This window comes from Antechinus flavipes, chromosome 1 (assembly GCF_016432865.1).
Source record: "Antechinus flavipes isolate AdamAnt ecotype Samford, QLD, Australia chromosome 1, AdamAnt_v2, whole genome shotgun sequence".
NCBI classification, from domain to species: Eukaryota; Metazoa; Chordata; class Mammalia; order Dasyuromorphia; family Dasyuridae; genus Antechinus; species Antechinus flavipes.
Window position 1 is genome coordinate 225,855,871 of NC_067398.1, and position 21,252 is coordinate 225,877,122.

Consider the following 21,252-nt stretch of genomic DNA (forward strand, 5'->3'; position numbering starts at 1 on the left):
GATTTGGAGGAAGAGGACTCAATTTCAAAATTTATGTCAGCCAATAATGGCATAATTTTTCTGGGCCTCAATTTCCTCATTTGTAAATTAAGAGGGCTAGACTATTAGATCTCTGAAGTTTCTTTCATCACTATGTCTCACATAACAATTTACACAACTAAACAAAACTCTAAGCATTCTTGAATTACCCAACTTGTAAAGTTCCTCAGAAAAGAGGTTAAGTTGAGATAGCAGCTAGAAGAAAACTTTTTTTTTCTTTCTCAAGCAAGAAACATCCAGAAGAGGAACACGTTGCCTCTTGTGATCTTTGTCCCTTTTCAATGGACGAAGTAACCTTCTGTTGTAACTACTACTCTGTTGCTGTTAGGGTAGAGGTGCCATGTCCATACTCCTGTGAGAACTCACTTTACTTTTTATCTTATTACAAGCTGACCTATTAGGAGGAATGAGGAGATGAAGCAAGAGAACCAAAGCTGAATTAATCAAGGATCACAGCCATTTCCTCAACATTGAAATTGGAACACATCATGTTCCAATGTAAATTTTTTTTTAAAGCTTGCCCATATAAGTTTCAGAAAACTGATTTTATTATTATTGTGCTTAAAAAAATAAAAATCCAAGCCTAATTTTCCTAACTAGTATTTCTCTTCCCTTGTTTTTGTTGTTGTGAATAACTATGCTCTTCACTCAAACATCATCGCACTATATCCTCTTCTCATAGCCCTTAGTTGTCTTTGCCAATTTGATGGGTGTAAGGTGAATGATAACTCAGTGATGAATACTAACTATGATGTTCTTATTCTGTCTTGCTTTCTTCTTCTCTCCACAATTTATTTAACTTATTAATTTATTTTGAAACATATGGATGTATGTATTGTTTGGCTTTTCAATGGTTAAACTGCCCATAACAGCAGCTTGAATTTCTGAGTCATTCCATTTCTCCACCTGGTAATTTTCCCTTACAATGTTTAGTCATTTTGATAAGAAATTTACATGCCCCCAAGTTAAACAGAATTTTTTCATTAGTGTGCAGCTACATGAGTGTATATTTACACTTAATAGGTATCAAGATATTTGGAGGCTAATTTGGGGGGAAGTATATCCCTAGGTACTGCCCCTAGGCATTAGGGTATATTAGTAAAGCAAGAAAGAAATTAAGAAGCAAATCTTTTTAAAAGTTAGCAAAAATGTTATTGCCTAATTTAAATTTTGCCTAAGAATATGTGATGTGAGATATGGGACATGAGGATGTGGGGAAGAATGTGGTGAGGAATAAGGAACTGTGCCTTCTCATACTACAAATATTGGGAATAAGGAAGTTTCCTAAATTCAAAAGAGGGAACTCATACAGGCACACCAGTCCTTAAAAATCCAGCCAACTTCTCACTTACAATCATTCTTATAAATATAAGTATTAAAAATGAAAATCCTTTGGTAATTTTATGTTAATCAGATATGAAAAAGGTCAGGAGTAGCCAGACTAGGCTTTCCTGTGTGGTCTCCTCAAGTTTCTATAATTAAGATTCACAATGAAGGCTTCTAGGGTTGATATTAAGATAAATGTTTATGCCTTGTAAAAACAATTTTCTTAAAAAAAGTTTAATTTTAATGATGAACTTACTGTAAATAAAGCAAATATACAAACCAAAGTACAAAATCCTACCCATCTTCCCTAGTCTTTAATGAGACAGAATTAAATTACACAAGGAATTAAGATGTTTTTCTTCTGCATTCTTTTCCATGACTTTTCCTTCCTTTAAATACACACACACACACACACACACACACACACACACACAGAATCAAGGGAAATACATACTTCTGGATCTAAAGATTATATGTCTTTCTACATTCCCCAACATGATTTATAAAGTAGTTGGTTCTCCTTTAAATATAAGTCAACATCTTTTCTCTGAGATCACTCCCATTTTTTCCTGTATATATATCTTGTTTATACATATTTGTTTGCATGTTAGGAAGAGTTTTAAATGATGGAGGAGTTTGCACATCCCAAAAGTTATAAGGGAGCTACTGGAATTTACTGAATAGATGGACAACATAGTCAGAGTTACACTTTGGGAAAAAAGTTGGCAAAAACTTTTTTTTTTTTGGAAAAAAATTGATAGTTATATTTGATTGATTATATTTGAAGTGTCAAAATTAGAACTTGAAAAACTCCTGGGCTTAAAGGAAATTAAAAGATAATTGAGAATGTTTAACAAAATAAAAGTATAGAACAATATAAATAATGCTGATTTGTGGTTTTCTCTGACCTGCAGAGACCCATTTCTATTTGAGTTTGACACTGCTAGTGTAGAGGATAAATTCAAACGGGAGAAAAATAGTCTTTCTAGTTTCCTTACACATTATTCCTCCCCAGCAGAATGTAACCTCTTAGAGGACTGTTCTCATTTTTGCCTTTCTATCTCAAGTGTTTAGCAAAATGTTTGGATTATAGCAGATACTTAACAAATGAATGCTAGATGTTCTATTCTTTCAGGTTCTAAAATACAGTATCCCATAAGTGATGAGTGATTAAGGTTGGGAGTTTAGAATTAACCTAAGATTTTGGTGATCCCATATATGGCATAGAATAATTCCACTCCACAAATTTCAGACAAATTTCTTGAAGTATTTTGCCCTTGTAATCTTACATTTCTCATTTTTAAAATTTACCTTTTTAGGCTTGATCTCTTTTCTTGAACTTAACAGTCAGTTTTTCCTAACTAGTATTTCTCTTCCCTTGTCAGTCAGAATGTAGTGCACAATATTCTCTCCACTATATATTCACCATTTACTCTCATGGCAAAGCTATTGTTTGCTATGGATCTTTCTGAGGTTTAGATTGAGTTCTCTCTATATTGGCTATCTTCTTTATTAATTCCTTTCATTCTTTTTTCTCTTATGTCTCAAAACCTCATTCAATTTCCTCACCTGATTTTTTCCTGCTTTTAAGCTCTTTATTTGGTCTTACAATTTTCTTAGCATTGTCAATTCTTTCCAATTTTCTTCCAATGGGTCATTTACCCACATGAGATCTCGATGTCTTATATAATTTCTTTTTCTAGTTGCATTGCTTCAGATATTTTACCTGATTTGGCTGTTTTAGAATTTGTTTAAGTTTTATTGATATTCGTCTTTGATTTGCTCATTTAGAATTTCCTTTTTTTAAATTTCTTTGTCCTTTTTAAACAATTTTTATTTTGTGGGGTAAAAAATGTAGCTCCCTTCAATCTTGTCACCCTAAAATTTTAGATCAGTTCCAAATATTTCTTGTTAAATTAGATTATTTGGAAGATGAGCTCTTTTCTTCATTTGTTTTTAATGCCTGATTTTTATGGTTGTCACTGCTGCTTTCAGTTGAGATAATTATTTTAATGAATGATTTTTTTTATTACCTTGAACCTTTTAAAAATGAAGGGGTTAAACAAACTCCATACCCCAGGATAACAACAAAAGCATGTAAAATAATTGATCTAACACTACAATGATTTATTTTCTTTTATATTTACTGCTCCTTAGATTTGTTTAACAGAATTCTGATAGCATATTGGATTTTAAAAATTTGAATATAACACACTGGGTCAATGCCTTTGTATAGATATATGCAATTGGACTAAAAAATCAAATTCTACATACCTTATGGTCTTATAAACCTAATTTTTACTTGTATATTTTTGCATTTTAAATGAATTTTAAAATTTGGAAGTAGCACTGTCTAGCCTCATTCAATTCCTAATATGTGTTTCAACTTACCAGAGACAAACCAAAGGTATATTTCTCTCTCTTTCTACCAGCAGTGAATTCACCCATATGCCACATTATACTTTTTCTATTTTCTCTTACCACCTCCAATGCATACATCTCTCTATTTAATTCTACTGCTACTGAGTGAAAAAACTAAAAATAAAGAAAATACACATGTATATAATATATACATATACACACCCCTCTTAAACACTATTGGACAACTAATTAAGACAGAACCAAAACTAGCTTGGGCTGACCTGGGCTATTTCCTAGTGTGACAACATGGAGAACACACACTTCCTCATCATAAGGATCCCCTGTATTAGAGTCTCCAGCCAATTCTATACTACCTCATATAATATACATCCCTTTAGTTAGTCCAAGGCCATCACTGTTTGAGGATCCATAGTTTTCACATATCCCCAACTCCCATCCCAAACATTGTCCCAGAATTACTACATCTAATTGAGATGGAATGTTCATTTCATTCATCCAGAACTGGGGATCTGTGCCACATCAGATCAAGGAACTACTGCCACACTCAAAAATTTAGAAAGATTTGTCTGCTGCAATCAAGTCAGAGTTTGGATTATGTGAGTGTCAACTGTATAGACTTCTTCAAGTGATACAAAGTCCTGTAAAAATCAGTTACAATTTTATAGAGCTTTAAGATTTATAAAACACTTCCTTCATAGAATTATATGTATAAAAGTTAAAAGGGTCTTCAGACACCAATCTTTTTTTTCAGATAAAGAAACTGAGGTCCAAGGTAAATGACAGGTCCGAAGTCACACAAATAGCCAATATCAGAGGCAAGAGAACCCAAATCATATGACTTCACAGTCAGTGCTCTTTCCAATGCTGTGAGGTAATAAAAGAAATATTAATTACATTTTGCAAATTGGGAAACTAAGGCAAAGTGGGAGGGCAAGGATTCAAAATTCATTTTTCTGACCCCCAATTCAGGGTTTTTTCCTACTATAGCAGCTGATATAAGATTGATGCTGTTCTAAGTCAGTAAAGACTGGCCAATATCTGTCAAGAATGATCCATTCAACAAGTTTATTTCCCTTCTAATTTTTTAAAACATTTTTGACATTAGATTGACTAATGCTTTATCAATTGTTATTCTTTTCAGAGAACCACCTTGTAGGTTTTTGTTGATAATTTCTATTTTTTGTTTCTGATTTATCTATTTCCCCTTTAATTTTTAATAATCAACAAATCTAAATGTTTATATTCTACAAATGCTTATGGGCTTCATGATGCTATTGTGGAAAGTGTGTTATTCATTTTTACTATAAACATTTGTGTATATATTTAATTTACACCTTCTCTTCTCCCTATTCTCTCCTCTTCTCTACTCCACTCCTAGAGGGATGAGCCTCTCTGCTCCTTGGCCAGGTGACTACTGTGCTCTAGGATTGCTGGAATAATCTAACAAAATGTCAATAACTGCCAGAGACCACATTTGTTTAACTTAATTTAATTTAATAGCTATGATACTTTCTCTTATGCAAGGCTTTCACATATATATCATTCTTTTAGATAGTATAAGACCATAGTCTTAAGAGTAGTCTTGTCTCTTACTCTCATGAGGCATACTATTTCTGTTGTGTAGAGTCTAGCAAAGTTGGCTTTGAATGTCAATATGGTAGTCATGAGACTTTTATATGGCTACCTTAGTTACCTTAGATGCCAATCTTGGTTATCTTTGAAACTTTCCTCCTTGATGATGATGATGATTGAAAAAAAAAACATATAACTGGCAAGAGAGATACTGGAAGTTGGTTCTTCATCTTGACTTCTTGCCTGTTAGGTAACTAACCCAAGGTATTTGAAACTCTTCATCTGCTACAGGCTACACTTCCTCCTTTGGTGTTGTTGAGATTTTTCAAGACATTACCATCTGGGAAATGTTTATGTTCATATTTCTCCAGATTCTCAGGTTCTGTTAGTAGTTTCTCTACTTGAATTTTAACAGAAAGCTCACACTATATATGAAAGCAGCACATGTATATAGTAAATTAGTTTGCTAATCAATGCCTAAATCAAACTTTCTCAAGCTTCCATGATGAAACTATCAGAACAATAAAAAGTGTTTAAAATATATTTAAATTTATTTTCATAATTTCCTAAGCACCTATCTTATGCAAGGCACTATATATTGAGGATACAAAATTTTTAAATGATTCAGTAAAAAGTTTACATTATACTTGGGGGGAAGGGAGATAAAACACATACTCATACAAATATTATAAAATATAGAATATGATGAAATGAACAAGTGTGATCAAAGTTTGCTGCTAAAAAAATGTGAGGAGTGGAAGAAAACTTTAATTTGGGATGAGGATCAGGGAAGATAATTGAGCTGGGTCTTGAAGGAAAGATATGAAATGGAAGATAGTCTGTATAAACATCCAGAAACAAAAGATAGCATGGAAAGGACAGGGAACTACTAATAGTTCTGCTTGGCTAAAACAAAGTGAGTACATGAAGGAAATAAGGCTGGAAATTGAAACTGACATTTAATATAGAGTGTCCCAAAAGCCTTACCGCAAATGTAAGCTTTCAAATCTTAAATCTGCACTGTTGCAGTAGATTAAACTGCAATAAATCTATTGGGATACCCTATATAGTGTTTTCATGTTTTTAAGTTACCTGCATCACAGGTTGCAATACACTATCTTGATCTCTGGGAGCACTCATTCCTCTCCTAGTCAGATCTTCTCTTAAGATTCATCCATGACTTCTGCTGATCTCTAGATTATGGGCACTATTCTTTCATTACTGAACTGGATATCAATGAGAATGTCCTGTGCTATGCCCATGTGGAAAATCACAGCCTTCCTTGATGATGTGGGAAGGCCTCTGGATGTCTTCTGTGGTCCAGAGAATTGATTAGATGCAGTACAAGATGTATGATTCCTTGCTGGCCCTGCCTCATGAACTGCAAGCAACTAAAGCCCTCACTGTTGCTGCTCTGCTTCTGTCCTGGTGGAGCTGCTGATCTATCTGCCTTGCTGGGCCAAGTGTACCAGGTGTATAGAAGACAAGGAACTAAAAGCTGGACTAGTTCTGATTCAGAGATTATTTTTCTCATCAGGGCAGTCCTAGTCCTGATTCTCTGTGCTAGACTGCCCACATGGTCATTAAGGACTTCTACAAGTGGCTGATGCTCAGAAAAGAGAGTTGGGGCACAACTTATAGGTGGGCTCGTTAGCTGCAGTTTTTTCTACTAGGTGGGGGGCTATTCTGCTACACTAGCCTCTCTGGCAGCTCAAGAGGCACAAACCATTATGTAGCTGGATACTTTGCTTCTGCCCCCACCCCAGGGAGCTCCCAAGGTCCTTCAGATTACCCAACCAAGTATTATGTGTGACTCTGGAAAGATGGGGGGTGGGGAAGGTGGGGAACATAACAAAAAACTCCCTCATAGAAGGGAGGTCCTCCTTCTCCTGCTTCCCTCTCAAGTTGAAGCTGCAGGTGATCTCTGTCAGTCTTGAGATTTAGGGCTTTTTTCCTAAAACCTCTTGGATGACTGAGCCAAAAAGATGATTCCATGTCCCTTCCTTGTCTTTCTTGCTGCTATTGATGACATTAAAATTTTCCAGATATCCTTGGATAAGTTGCTACAGAGATCCAACATCTTTTCCTGGATAATGGCACCACAAAGATCTATACTATTTTTCTGGAAATGGCTAGAATCTTCTTTGGTTGTAGGATTGAACTCTAAGACTGTCAAGTGCAACATCTAGGAAACAGGACTCTCAAGCTTCCACTTACCTTTCTTGGTCTTCCATGGGAACTGTGATAGCTACTATGATCTCCTGGACTCCAAGAAGGCTAGATGTGATCTCCCTGCTGGCTCTTGTATGCTGCTTTTAACATACTCTTCCTAATCCAGAATCCAGCAAATACTTTCCCTACCCTCCCACCATACTGCTGCCTTCCCTTCCTCTCCTTTTTTTTTTTTTGTAGAATTTCTATGAATGAAAATTTTTTAGAGAATAAAGAGTATTTTGCCTAAAAAAAAAAAACCCATGTTGCTTCTGCTCAGGGAAAGCTAGATAAATGCAGAGGACTAAGACTCAAGTCACTGTTTTGGCTCTCCATTTGCCTAGCGCATAAAGAAAGCCAACTTGAAAAGAGTCAGAGCCTCTCATACTTCACAGATAGCTCACTATCCTAAGATTCAGCAAAATCTTCTGATTTAAAAACATCTTCCTGGCTAGAAACCTATATAAATCCTCCTAAATTAGTATGCTATTGCCACAGCAGATATGGATAAGGAGAAACCATATTACCCTTATTACAACACTAACACTAGGAATGCCTCAGATTGCATCTTTTGTCTTACATGTTATCTCAGTGTTCAAGGACAAACAAGTTATTTAACCTTTCAAAACCCTAAGCAACACACAAGTTTTAAATGAAATTCCTATGTCTTTGAAACCCTAAGTCCAAACCAAAAATTATCAAATATATTCTATATTCAGAGATTCACAAATTCTTCTAAAAAAAGAACACTATATTAAATTAAATGCGAAAAATTTTCTATTTACCTCTTTGCAGGAATAATATAGCCTAGGATTCAAAATAATCAAAGTATAAGTAATGCTTAAGGAAAGAAAATCAAACATTATCAGGATGATGTAGTACTATTCTGTTTAAGAGCTAATATCTTTTAAAACTTCAATTAACTAGAATCACTTGGAAATGTATATATTCTGGGAAACTCAATTTCCTAGCTAGTCAAGGTTCAGATTTAAAATTTGTTGTTATCAACCATACTAAAATGTATTAGTATGCTTTTCTAAGTAATTATATAAAATGATATATTATATATATATATATGTGTGTGTGTGTGTGTGTGTGTATATATATATATATACATATATATGCATATAGAATACAAATACTGTATAATTTGGTATTTTTGATGATTCATGATCTTCTAGCAAATTAAGACCATAATTGTGAAGCTCACTGTACAACCTTGTATACTTAAGACATTCAGCCGAATCTATATTAATTGGGATATATTCTGATGATAGTTTTTATTCACAGAAATCCATGACACAAATTGGTTTTATTTCAATTTGCCCCTTTGGAATACATATTAGATAGGTCAGTTGTAAGTAGAGGTAATACAGAGGATAATAATCATTTCAGTTTGATTTAATGAAGTATTTTCAGCACCTAGCTGGCATATCAGCTGCTTAATGAATATTTATAGACTATTGTAGGTAGCTAAGAACTATGATAACCACACATAAACTGTGGATAATTATGCTGAAAAGAGTAAAATCATTTCTAAGAAACAGTGCTTTGTATAATAATTCTACTCTAGGCAATTGCAAAGGATTTAGCTGCTAAGTTACAGGTTTATAAGAGTAGAGTGAATGCTCAAACCAGATGATTGATCATATATCTTTCTCATGTTTATGCAATTTTGTATTTAAAAAAACAATGAATTTTAAAAAATTAATTTGGATCGTGTTTAAATATTTCCTAATGCTTTTCTAAGGCTGAGCATTCCTCCCCAAATCACTGACAGGTCAATCAAACATCAAGTTAAGTTTATTCTCTCTCCTGACCTCCAGCCCCAAATGATCAATTGTCTATTGGTCATTTCCAAAAAGATGTCTCATTGTTATTTCAAATCTGACATGTTTAGAACAAAACTTAATATATTTCCCTTAACCCCACCTATATTCCTAAGTCGTCTACCTCTGGAGGACAGTCACACATCCTTCAGCTACTTATTTGCAAAGACCCAAAGTTATGTTCCCCCATTCTCTCATTTTCAATATCCAATCAGTTGCTAAATTCTAGGGCTACCCCATTTAAAACATCTCTCATATGTCTCTACTCACATTACTACCATCTTGATTATGCCTTTTATCACCTCCAGACTGGATTACTGCAGTGGTCTCTTACTAGGTTTCCCTTCTGCTTTAGAGCTAGATTGGTCTACTTGTTTCCTACAAAAGACATTTCATTATTCTAACTTTGCACAGACAGGATTACCTCTCTTCCAAGAATTCACTTCTTCTACTTCTGTTTTTTTTTTTTTTAAATCACAAGCTTTTATCAAGGATGGGCTCAATTACCATTCCATATATGCAGCTTTTATTCCCCTGATGCTTCCAGTTATGAAAGCCTTATTTTTGTATTACTTTGCATTTACTTTATATATTTATATTTACTCAACTGTCTCTTTTTCCTCGGTAGAATGTTCTTTTCGAGGACAAGGACTTTTTAGTTTTTGCCTCTGTATCCCTAACACCACACATGGTGCTAGGCACATAAGAGCTTGATGAATGAATGAACTGCCAAGCCAATATTCTTACTTAGATTGTAAAACATACTGAGACACATATTGTTATTTTCTAAACATTAAATGTATGCTATTTAGTAGTATCAACACTTAACTACATGAGCCAAGAGCTGTAACATTATTAAACATTGCCTTCTCCCTTTTAAGATATCTTGTTGACTTCGAACAGTCTTCCAGTGGCCACAATGGAAATAAAAGACTATACAAATCATTCTTTAATGCTATCATTTTGCTGAATTCATAATAAAATGTGATTCTTTGGTGAATCATTCCTTGAATTTCAACTAAACATATTCCATTAGTACATTTTTGATAAATTATTATGGCAGACATACTTTGGTATGTCTCTATATTTTTCCAAAACTTCACTTACGTTGTCAGGTCAGGACTACAGGGGATAACTGTACCATACCTTCAGGGTCTTAGGACTAGCCATGAAAGGTTGGAGAATATCTTTCTGATGCTACAGTGCATCAGACACAGACCCCAATAGGGTGCTCCTCCTTGATTATCATTAATTAATGGCCACCAGCTACCTAGAATTAATTAGCTTCTGATTAGAGGTTTTATTAAGACAATATACAGAAAGAATCATTGTTCATAACTAATGTGGAAATACATTTAACATTTATAACCTATGTCAAAGTGCTTGCTGTCTTGAGGAGGGAAGAAAGAAAGGAAGAAGGGAGGAAATTTTGGAACGCAAAATCTTATAAAAATGAATGTTGAAAACTATCTGTACATGTAATTGGAAAAATAAAACATTAGTGAGTGCAAAAAATAATAAAAAAAGAAAAAATAGTTGTTAGAAAAAAACCTGTCCCAAATTCTATGACATATGCTCTCAAAATAGAGTCCAGGAGAAAGCAGCTTCAAGATTGGAGAAAGCAGATTCAAGGCTAGAGAAAATATGTGGCAGAGGTAAGACATAGCTCCAATTTGTAGAGTGCTCATAAGGTTCTCCTTGGTCAAGAATCAGCTTTTCTTGATGGACTTGAAGTTCCTTTTTGTCAGAGAATCTAGTTTGTTACCAGGTCTTGATGCATATACTATATCATAAGTACTAGGAATACAATGCTAACAGAAAGCTCCAAACCCTCTAACCCTAAAGCCCAACAAGGTGGGATGAGGAGAAGCCAAGGTGATTTCCTCACTTCACTCCTCACCAAAAATTCCTTTTCAAAGGTTTAGCTAGAATGGAGCCCCTACCTGAATGACAATAAATAATGGACAAATCATTAAAAAACAAGCACAAATAACTAAATAAAAATTAACTCAGAATTAATAAATTCATAACAATGTGCAAAGCACTGTTTGCTAAGCATTGGGGATACAAATGGAAAAGTATCAAAGTCCCACATTTCACATTTCAGCTGCAAATCAAATAGAAAGATCCTAAGGTCCTTATAGTCCAGGAGCAAAGTAGATGATAAAGCCTCTTTAATGTCATTCCCAGTGATAAAATCATATAAATTTCTAATGCCGAAAAACTGCTATTCCAAAGGCTCTTGGCATCAGGATTCTGGGCTGTTTCCATCAAAGTTTGAGTCTTTATTATGATAGATGCTTAAATTCTAGTTCCAAACTAATCTGTCAATTTGATATATACCTTATCACCTATGACTAAGTCTATTCTACCAATCTCAATAGACTTCTTATTGTACCAAAGTGAAATGTCTTTGATTGGTTAATTATTTTCATAATGATATTTTCAACCATAAAAATATAAGGGTTAAATACAGAAGGAAAATTGTTTCTCTCAATAAATTATACCCCACCAATTCATTAACAAGGACACCAAGGTTTTAGGTTTAAATTTATATCTTAGGTACTTCTACAAGGTTGTTCTCTGTTTCTCTGAAACTGCCTTCATGACTGGGAAGCTTAACTATTTTAATCTAAAGGGAGTGGTCAGTTTTCAGCAGCATATAGTATTGACTCTTAATGATTCAAAAACGAAAGGTGTTCATATTAGGTAAAGGGATAATAGGGCATTAACAAGCTGTTAACATTTTAACACCTTATTATCTCTGCTGTGTGCAGCCTGTCTTTCATGCCCACATTGGAGGTCAAGGTGGGAGGGGGAGTAAAGGTGGCAGAAAAAATTAATGGGGTAAGGAGCAATTATCCAGTCCATGATTCCTTTAACAAATCTTAGAACCTTTGTTCTTTGAGTTCATGACTACCTTGACAGGTGACTGTTTCTCAGAGTTCAATCAAATGTGCAAGAACCAAGGCTTATACCTGGATGAGAACAGGTCCAAAGTTTGCATTGGATGAATCAGATTCCAAGATTCCAAAGCACAAATCTGAAAATGGTGTTAAGAGATAATGCCTTATTTCCCACAATCACTACCCTAGAGTTCCTGAGCAGTAAGGAAATACCAAGAAGCAAAAGTCAGGGATAAGGCAAAATTCTCAATTTTGTCTTTTAAAAAAATCAAAATCAATATTTATTATAATGCTTGGGAAATGGTCTTAAAATATAATCCTGATTCTAAAAAAAGCCAGTCATCTAAATGTTTTCCTTGAATAAGCAAATTTATTTGTATTTGTAATCCTGTTTAGTTTTGGTACAGGAAGAGATAGTTTTTCTGAAGCAGGCTTAACTGGCATTTGAAGAACTGGTATCTTTCTTAATGGAGCAGCTTTTTCTGTTGTAGCAGACTGTCTTTAAATAATTTTTTTCTTTTCAAATAGGATCAGGATTTTTCCTGTTCAGAAAGCCAAAATTGAAAAGCCATCTTTATTCTCCCCCCCTCCACATTCCAACACATAAATCACAATGGATGCAGACTCAGAGATTTGTAGACCTGTTCTCTTAAGATGTTTTGTGGACTATAAAGAAAATCTTTCAATAAATTTCATCTGGATGCACAAATTCTGTATTCAGACTCTCTCTCCTTTGAAGGAAAATGATTTAATGCAGAATTACTATTTCAATAGGTGTTTGCCAAATATAATAATTAAAATGAGTAGGAGAACTTGATCAATTCTTCTCATTTTGACAAAAATCCTTAGGCCCTAGAAAAATAGCTTTATGTCAAACTGATGTCAAGAGTGAGGTCAATTCAACTTTTCTTAGTTTCTATTGCTTCCTATAAACATCTTCCTTTGGTTAAAGCATAGCAATGGAAATTTACTTTTAATTATATTCTCTGTCCCCCAATCATTTCTAAATATATACAAATCCCAACATGTCACCTAGATATCTAGCTTGTCAAAAAGGCCACACAATTCTCTTTTCAAATTTACTGAGGAAGGAAAATATCTGTACTAGCAATAAGAGGGAATAAATAATTAACCCAACAGGCTCTAAATACTGAATTTACCAATTTACTTAAAAAATGAAGATCAATCTATTATTGATTGGATTGGATTAGGAGCAATTAATGCTCCTAATAAAAACAGAATAAAATTTGTTACCATTAGTGTTCGGGTATTCACTTATTTAGTATTCAGTTACTCAAAATTTCAATGAGTATGTATTACATCTATTATTTCTTTTGTGAGAATTAAATAATAAAAGCATAGTTATAGTAAAAAGCATGAGTATAAGACCTAAAGGTAAATGGCATGAGAATTATAAACTGATTTTTACAGATAAGGCAAACTGAATTATAAACATTAAAACACTATATTTTTCATAGGATATTATTAGTACTACTTATAGAAATTAGAAAGAATTTTATCTAATGCCCTTAACTCTGAGGTAGAGATGTAAATTAGGCTTTATTTTTATAGTATTATAAATTTATTCATTAGCCTAAGGCATCTTGAAGGTACATTGTTGATTTACTTTCTTTTTAATAAAATTCAGCTGTCAGAATTCATAACTATTAGATTTAAGTCACCAGTAACAAAATTTTCATTGCTTAACACTTCTTGGCCTAATATAAAAAAAAAACACTATGTAAACATTACAAACTTTCACCTGGATTTTTATTTGCAAGGTTTAAACAAAAAGAATGGCAAGTATTTACTTACATTCACATTCTACAATGGGGAAGAGTCTCCCTCTACTCAATCATAACTTACCCGAAAACTTTATTATCAGGGACACCATAAAGTCAGTTTCTCTATGCTGTTGTATACTAAAAACAAACTAAAAAGGTGCTGATGATTTAAAACTGACTTTCAAGCTTCAATACAATGATGTCTTTGTTACTTGGTTGCTCTCTGGGGCCCTGGTTTAAGATTAAGATACAACTGTGGTAACAACTGCAACTTTGTTCTTTGAGATCAAATCCAGTATTTACAAATCTTTTTTTCAGGAATAGCTATCTTGAAAATAAAGACAAAATGTTTTAAAATGCAATAAGATTCCTCTTAGTCTTCTCAAGGTAAGGGTCTTTAACACAGAAAGAAGACTTTGAAGTCAAGGAGATTTAAATGAAGAGTCTACATTTGATAATGATGGTAATTGACATCTACATAGGTCTCTCAGATGTTAGATGAACAAAACTCAGATGATTTTGTATGTAAACTAACCACTTAATTCCTAACCTGAGTATCTCAAAGCAGACATCTTTTGATGATATGCATCTGGGAATCTCTGAAGTTTGGATTCCATAAGGTGCAAATTTTCTCCAAATAAAATTACTTTAATAAAAGTATATATTTTAGCTGTTTCTTAAATCATTCCTTCCCAAGATCTGCTGAGTTATAAAGTTCCTAATGGAAAGGGAAATAAAAAGTTCTAAGATTTTATTATATTTAAGTGGATGAGAACAAGAATACAGCCCTGTTCCCTCCCCACAAAAACCCCCAACCATACATACAACATAGTTCATTAAAAGAAAATTAAGTGGTCAACTTGAAAAGAATAATTTTATATATAACTCTGAGCAGAAATTAACCAAACTCTGTTTGATTTTCCAAAGGTGTCTTTAAACCTATAAAATTGCCCAAGTTACATCCCAATGAAAACTAATTACAGAGGAATTTTTGCAAAATCCCAATATACTGTTCTCCAAAAAGAATTCCCAAACTAATTTTTTTGAACAAAGCTTGAATGTTTTTGTAGAACTCATGAATGACAAATGAGTTAGATATTTTATTTGATTTATACACTAATATAACAATGAAATCCAAATATTTCTAAGTCAATTTTACATAAAAGTGAAAAGAAGGGAAGAGAAGAAAAGAAAATAGGACCAAATGTAGGGGGGAACTTCAGCCAGGTCTGGAAGATGAAACAACAAAAGCATTTTCACAGAATTTTATAATCATGGATTTGGAAAAGACACCGAAGTCTAATCTAACCTATATGTTTTTGCTTGTAGAGAGGGAAGGAATCAATAGAAACAACTTCATTTGTTTCATTCATTCATTCATTAGGGTTAGATGCCTAACCCTAATCAAGAAGATTAGTATTCAATTTTGGGAGGTGAACAATAGAGACAAAAATAACTATAATACAAAATAATGCTATTTCATTTATTGTATTTATATCAACAGTGCCTAGCACATAGTAGGCACTTCTTCTAGACTGATAATGCATGCAAAAAGAAAGATGCAAGCAAGGTGCTATGTAAGTTCTAAGGGAGGAAGGGGCTTTTTGAACTTGGGGAAAGGGAAGGGCAAAGATGGCCTCTAGACATAAATTTTTGATACTAGTGGGGAACTCCATGAATACTGGATACTAGACTTTTGGTAGGCATCTGACAAAATATTACATAATATTTTGTGAACATTTAATGAAAGTAGAATCATAGAATCCTAGATTTTTTTGGGGAGGGAAGCATTTATAAATCTTAAAATCCTATATAAATACTGGCTGTTATGAATATTATTAACCCATAAGCTGAAATATATGTTAATATTCTGTAAAACATCACAAATCAAGTGTCAGCCAGCCTTTGCTTGAAGACCCGCAGAATTGTGGAAGTCACTACCTCCTGAAGCAGGGCCATTTATAGAAACCTCTAATTGTCAGAAAGATTTTCCTTATAATGAGTTGAAATCTGCTTCTCTATAATGTGTACTCACTGTTCCTATTTCTATTTCAGAATAAGCAAAATAGGTTTAAGCCCTTTCTCACATAATTCTTTACCTATCTTAAGACTAAAATCATACTTAATTTAAGGCTTTACTTTTCCAGATTAAAAATTTCTAGTTCCTTGAAATGACACTTGCACAACACGACTTCCAATTATCCTCACTGCTATGATTTTTTTGGGAGCATATTCCACCTTATCATGGTTCCAAAAAACAGAACCTATGATAGAATGCTAGTATATTTCAGTAGAGAATATCCTTTTCCATCTTAACATTAATTAATGAATCTTCATTCTGAGGATTATATTCTGTTGTGTCTCTAGCTATGTTGTTATCCAAACTACATTTTCCCATCTTTTCCCCAACCATACTATAATAGACTGCAGCTATATCTATAGTATTTATCTATCCAGTCTGGTAACTCAAGCCAGAAAAAATAGGAACAATAAAGGAAAAAGGAAAAAAAGAAAAGAAATAATAAAATTAGTCTAGCTTAATATCCCCAGATTAGCCAAAGGAGAAAATTATTTCCCTCAAAAGATCCTACTGAATCAGTAAAATAAGTTATTCTAGACTTTTGCTAAGAATCTAGTCAATCTCATTGACCTACAATTTAAATAATAATGATGGTGATGTGATAATTATAGCTAGCATTCCATTTGATCGTCACAAAATTCCTATGAGGGAAGTGCTACTATTATCTCTCTTTCCAGATGAGGAAACAGGGAAACAAGATTAAAAGACTTACCCACTGTCATGTAGCTACTAAGTGTTTATGGCAGAAATCTAGTGCAGGTCTTCCTGACTCCATGTTCTATGTTCTATGTTCTCTTCATTATATCACTTGCTTACTCTAGCTGTCCAAAGCTTCTTCCCCTTCTTGAAAATCAACTCTTTACCCACCTCCAGTACATGGCATCTACATCTACTTTCCCATTCTCTTTGGTCTCTGTGGTAAAGAAATATCATCCATGATGTCTTCACATTCCAGATCTTGTAATTTATCAGATTCATCTAATTTTAAGTTCATTTAGAGCCACAAGTTATATGCTTATAATCATTTAACTTAACCTGGAACAGTTAAATAGGCTCATAATGGATTATACTTAATTACTGATAATTAGTATTTGAGATCAATCTGCCCAGGAAAGTTAAGTCACTAAGCATCAGAGAGGAGAATTTGATTCCAAGCTCAGAATTCTTTTCACTGAAGCATATGCTGCCTCACATTTACTTTCTCTTGCTTTCTCTATTTTTATGTGTATGTTTTTTCCCCTTTATTTTTCTCAGAAAAACAAAATTCTTAACCCAGATTTTAATTACAACTCAAAAGCCTTCTAAATGTCTCCATTTCTTTCAAAATTTAAAAAATTTCCCCACAGAGAGGCCCAAGCACTATCAGGATGTACTATAATCCTGAGATTAACTACAAGTGCATCACAGGAGAAGGGCCACCTGCTCCACATCCCATTTTAGTAAACGACTGGAATCCAGCAGGTGGCTGACAATGATTCTTTGTTGGATGATATGGTTATCAACAAAGTAAAATCAATGTTTTAATATAAACCTACAGTAATCTCCACTTTCAAATTGGGCTAAAACCTGGGAGACTAACCTATGAAAGCAGTAAAATCTGGATAATATTTTAATTTTAGTAAAATGGTACTATACAAAAGGCAAAATATAGTGTAATTTACCGAGAACCACCCACATAGCACAATTCATGAAAGTCAGTAGAAGAGTCAGAAGCACTAGTGGTACTCTTGAAAGGAAAGGCATACTATTAATTCAGGGAACAATATAGGAATTTCTCTTTATAAATAATCTCCTCATTCCCTCTACTCTTTTATAAATTAGAATCCTCTGCTTCTTTTCCTAAATTGTGGTTAACAATGATCTGCTGGTTTAAGTTTTGGTTGAGTCCCAGAACTCAACTATTGTTTTAAAAAGGAAAATTGGTAATGAAGAAAACCAGAGAAAGAAAGTTCAGGATTTTTCTGAGAGTTCAATTCCCCCCCACCCCAGTATTTTATTTTTTAACATTAACTCATACTGTCTACTTTACTGCCATGTTCTATTTGTTCTTTTAATTATTCCTTTCCTATGTCAATATTTTGGCAATGGTTTATCATTTAGTATATAAAGCGTTCAGTATAGTCTCATGTGAGAGCTTAGAGCTTATGCATATGTAAACAACCCCTTCCTTATCAGTACCTCTTTGGCATTTCTATTAGCAGCAGGTTAGGTCAGTTTCTGTATACAATGATAATCTTTTAAAAAATATATCATCTTTGCACTATATTTTAAATTAGGAGTCCTCGTGCCTCTTCCAGAATAAATGTTTTCCCTGTCTTAAAGGTTTTTTGCTAAGTTATGTGCCTAAATATTTGGTACCTGTCACATTGATAAAGGTGATGAAATAGCATCTGTTAGAGATATGGAAAGACAAGTTCTTTGATATCCTATTGTTAGAGCTGTTTGTTGGTTCAATAATTCTTGAAATCAACATGAAACTTTATTCCAAAAGTTATTAAATTGTCCATATCTTTTGACCCAAGGATAACATCATTAGATATATGGCTCAAATATATTAAAATGTTTATATTGGTCAGTGTTTGAAATAATTAAAAAAACAACTTTAGTAATAGGAAAAGAAATAAAAATAATAAAGATAAGTAAAAATAAGTAAAATAGTTTTTTTTAAAATAGGCCAGCAATTAAGTCAGAAAACCTGGGAAGGGAGAGGTTTATCTTCTCTAAATGTTCTTGATTTTTAGTTTATTTTTTTTCTCCCATTTCTGAGTTCACAGATTCCAAACAGTTCTCTTCCCCCAGTGGTTTTCATGTGATAGCTAGGTGATACAGTAGTTAAGAGTTCTAAAACTGACGTAAAGAAGATCTGAATTTAAGCTTTAAACAAATCCTATTTTATCACTTGAAAATCATAATTTTTGTCTCAGTTTCTTCAACTGTAAAATAGGAATAAGAACAGCATCTAACCCCCGGGGTTGTTCTAAGTATCAAAAAAGATGACACTGTAAAGTACATGGCACAGTGCCTAGAACATAATTGGGGTAGGTAGGTGGCACAATGGATAGACTATAAGGTCTGAAGTCAGGAAGACTCTTCCTGAGTTCAAATCTGGCCTCAAGCATTTAATAGCTGTGTGAGTTTAGCAAGTCACTTACCCTGTTTGCCTCAGTTTCCTCATCTGTAAAATGAGCTGGAGAAGGAAATGGCAAACTATTCCAGTATCTTTGCCAAGAAATAAAATCATGAAAAGGTGAACATGACTGAACAACAACTGGTACATAGTAGGCATTGTTTAAAGTTATTATTACTATCATTATTAGCAGATGCTTAATAAATGCTTATTCTCTTCCTCCCCTGACAACAGGAACTCCTTGTATAGGATCTTGTGCAGAGCAAGAATGAGAGGGAAGACAGGATAAGCAGGGACAGTTTTCTGGAAATATGGTTCTATTATTATTACATTGAGTTATAAGTTGGAGACTGTCTATATGTAACACAATCTCAATGAAATCATATTTTCATTCAATAGAATCTTAATTCCTTTCAAGCATTAAAAATATAACTAGATACTGGTGGTGAAGATAAAAGCCTAATACCACTTAATAAATTATTTTTGACTGACTAGATAAAATGGAATATTGTCCTTATAAAACCTCAGAACATTTGCAGAAATGTAAGCACTCATTTTCAGTTAAACTCAAAAAATCCTCTTACTTCATAAATATAATATGAAAATATATGCAAAAAGATAAGATGAGATAATCAAGTTAAGTTTGATTGTGATGCCTAAAGGATCATAGCTGTTCTGTGCTGAATGTATGTTCTCTAACCAATATGGTACCAGATTAAGCTCAACTGATAATACAATACAACTATCTGCCCATTTTCACAATTGCCAATGACAGAGCACTATCACCTGCAGTGATTAAAGACAGAAGACCAAAATGGGAAGCAACAACTACAGGACTGGAAAGAAGAAGCAGAAGGCTGGCAGTATTAACAGTCATGCAAACAAATGGTAAAATGTGAAAAATAACTTCGAAAGCATATAAGAAAAAAACACACATGCATAGGAACATACACACATTTACAAAAAATGCATCAACAAGCAGGTAGCATTCACACTACCAAAAAAGCAAGATTTAAAAAATCCTCATGTCACTTTTTAAATATACACAACATACACATGTATACGTACACACATAGTTCCTTAGCATAGTATCGACAGAATACATTTTTTAAATTTACCAGTTGGTATTTTAATATTCCTAGTGTGAATACCTATTTAGACTCCCTGGGGTAGAGACTGCTTTTAAAAAAAAAGAAAGAGAGAGAGTTCAATATAGAGGATATCATCATTCTGGGGCTTAGTCATTTGATGGAGACTGACTTTCAAAGAGCCCCTGGTGGGTTACTTCTGAAATCCACCTGTCATAGTAGCTTCTTTTTTTAATACTCTTTTCATATATGCTGATCAGAAAGAAAAGAAACAATATCAGCAGAGAATGATATCAACCCAAATAATCAACACATTCTATCTACTGTATTTGCTGTAACTAAAGAGGATTTTATTTACAGATTTTGTCTCTTTAAAAATGAGCAAAACGTTCAATACTTGATGTTAAACATGAGTTTCTTTTAGTCATAAGCTGGAGCAAGATTCAAGGCAATATTTTGATATTAAAAGCATACATTAAGAAAGGGATTTGGAAGTTTGTCAACAGGATTTTTCTTCATTACAACAAAAAAAGATTTCATTTTATATGGATACTCCATTCACCAATGGAGGGTCCTACCACTTAATGTCTATGTAGATACTTTTCATAAGTTTCACATGGACAATCTTTTAATGCTAAATTTCTCCACGTATGTAGTCTAGTCCTCAAGTAATAGACAATCTATTACAGATCAATATTCAGAATCTTTATAGTTTGGTAAATTTTCAGAGTCTGTGGTCTACCTGAATAATGTTCCAGAACCTAGATTCACCTCTATACCATAAGAAGGCAACTGAAGAATATAGAGAATAAGATAATAGAAATGAGGCATAATAAAAGTAGTCAGTAAATATTCTACAATTTCCCCATAACAGTATTTAATTATTTAACATAATTTGAACAAGATGA

At 33.4% G+C, this 21,252-nt stretch overlaps 1 protein-coding gene and 1 pseudogene across 2 annotated transcripts in view; one reads left to right on the forward strand and one right to left on the reverse strand.

Annotated features, from left to right (window-relative positions):
* Positions 1 to 21,252, reverse strand: part of DAPK1 (death associated protein kinase 1) — a 224,008-nt gene that overhangs the window by 168,722 nt on the left and 34,034 nt on the right. The gene's annotated exons all lie outside the window — the stretch shown is intronic.
* LOC127561770 (claudin-6-like) lies at positions 6,496 to 7,963 on the forward strand (annotated as a pseudogene).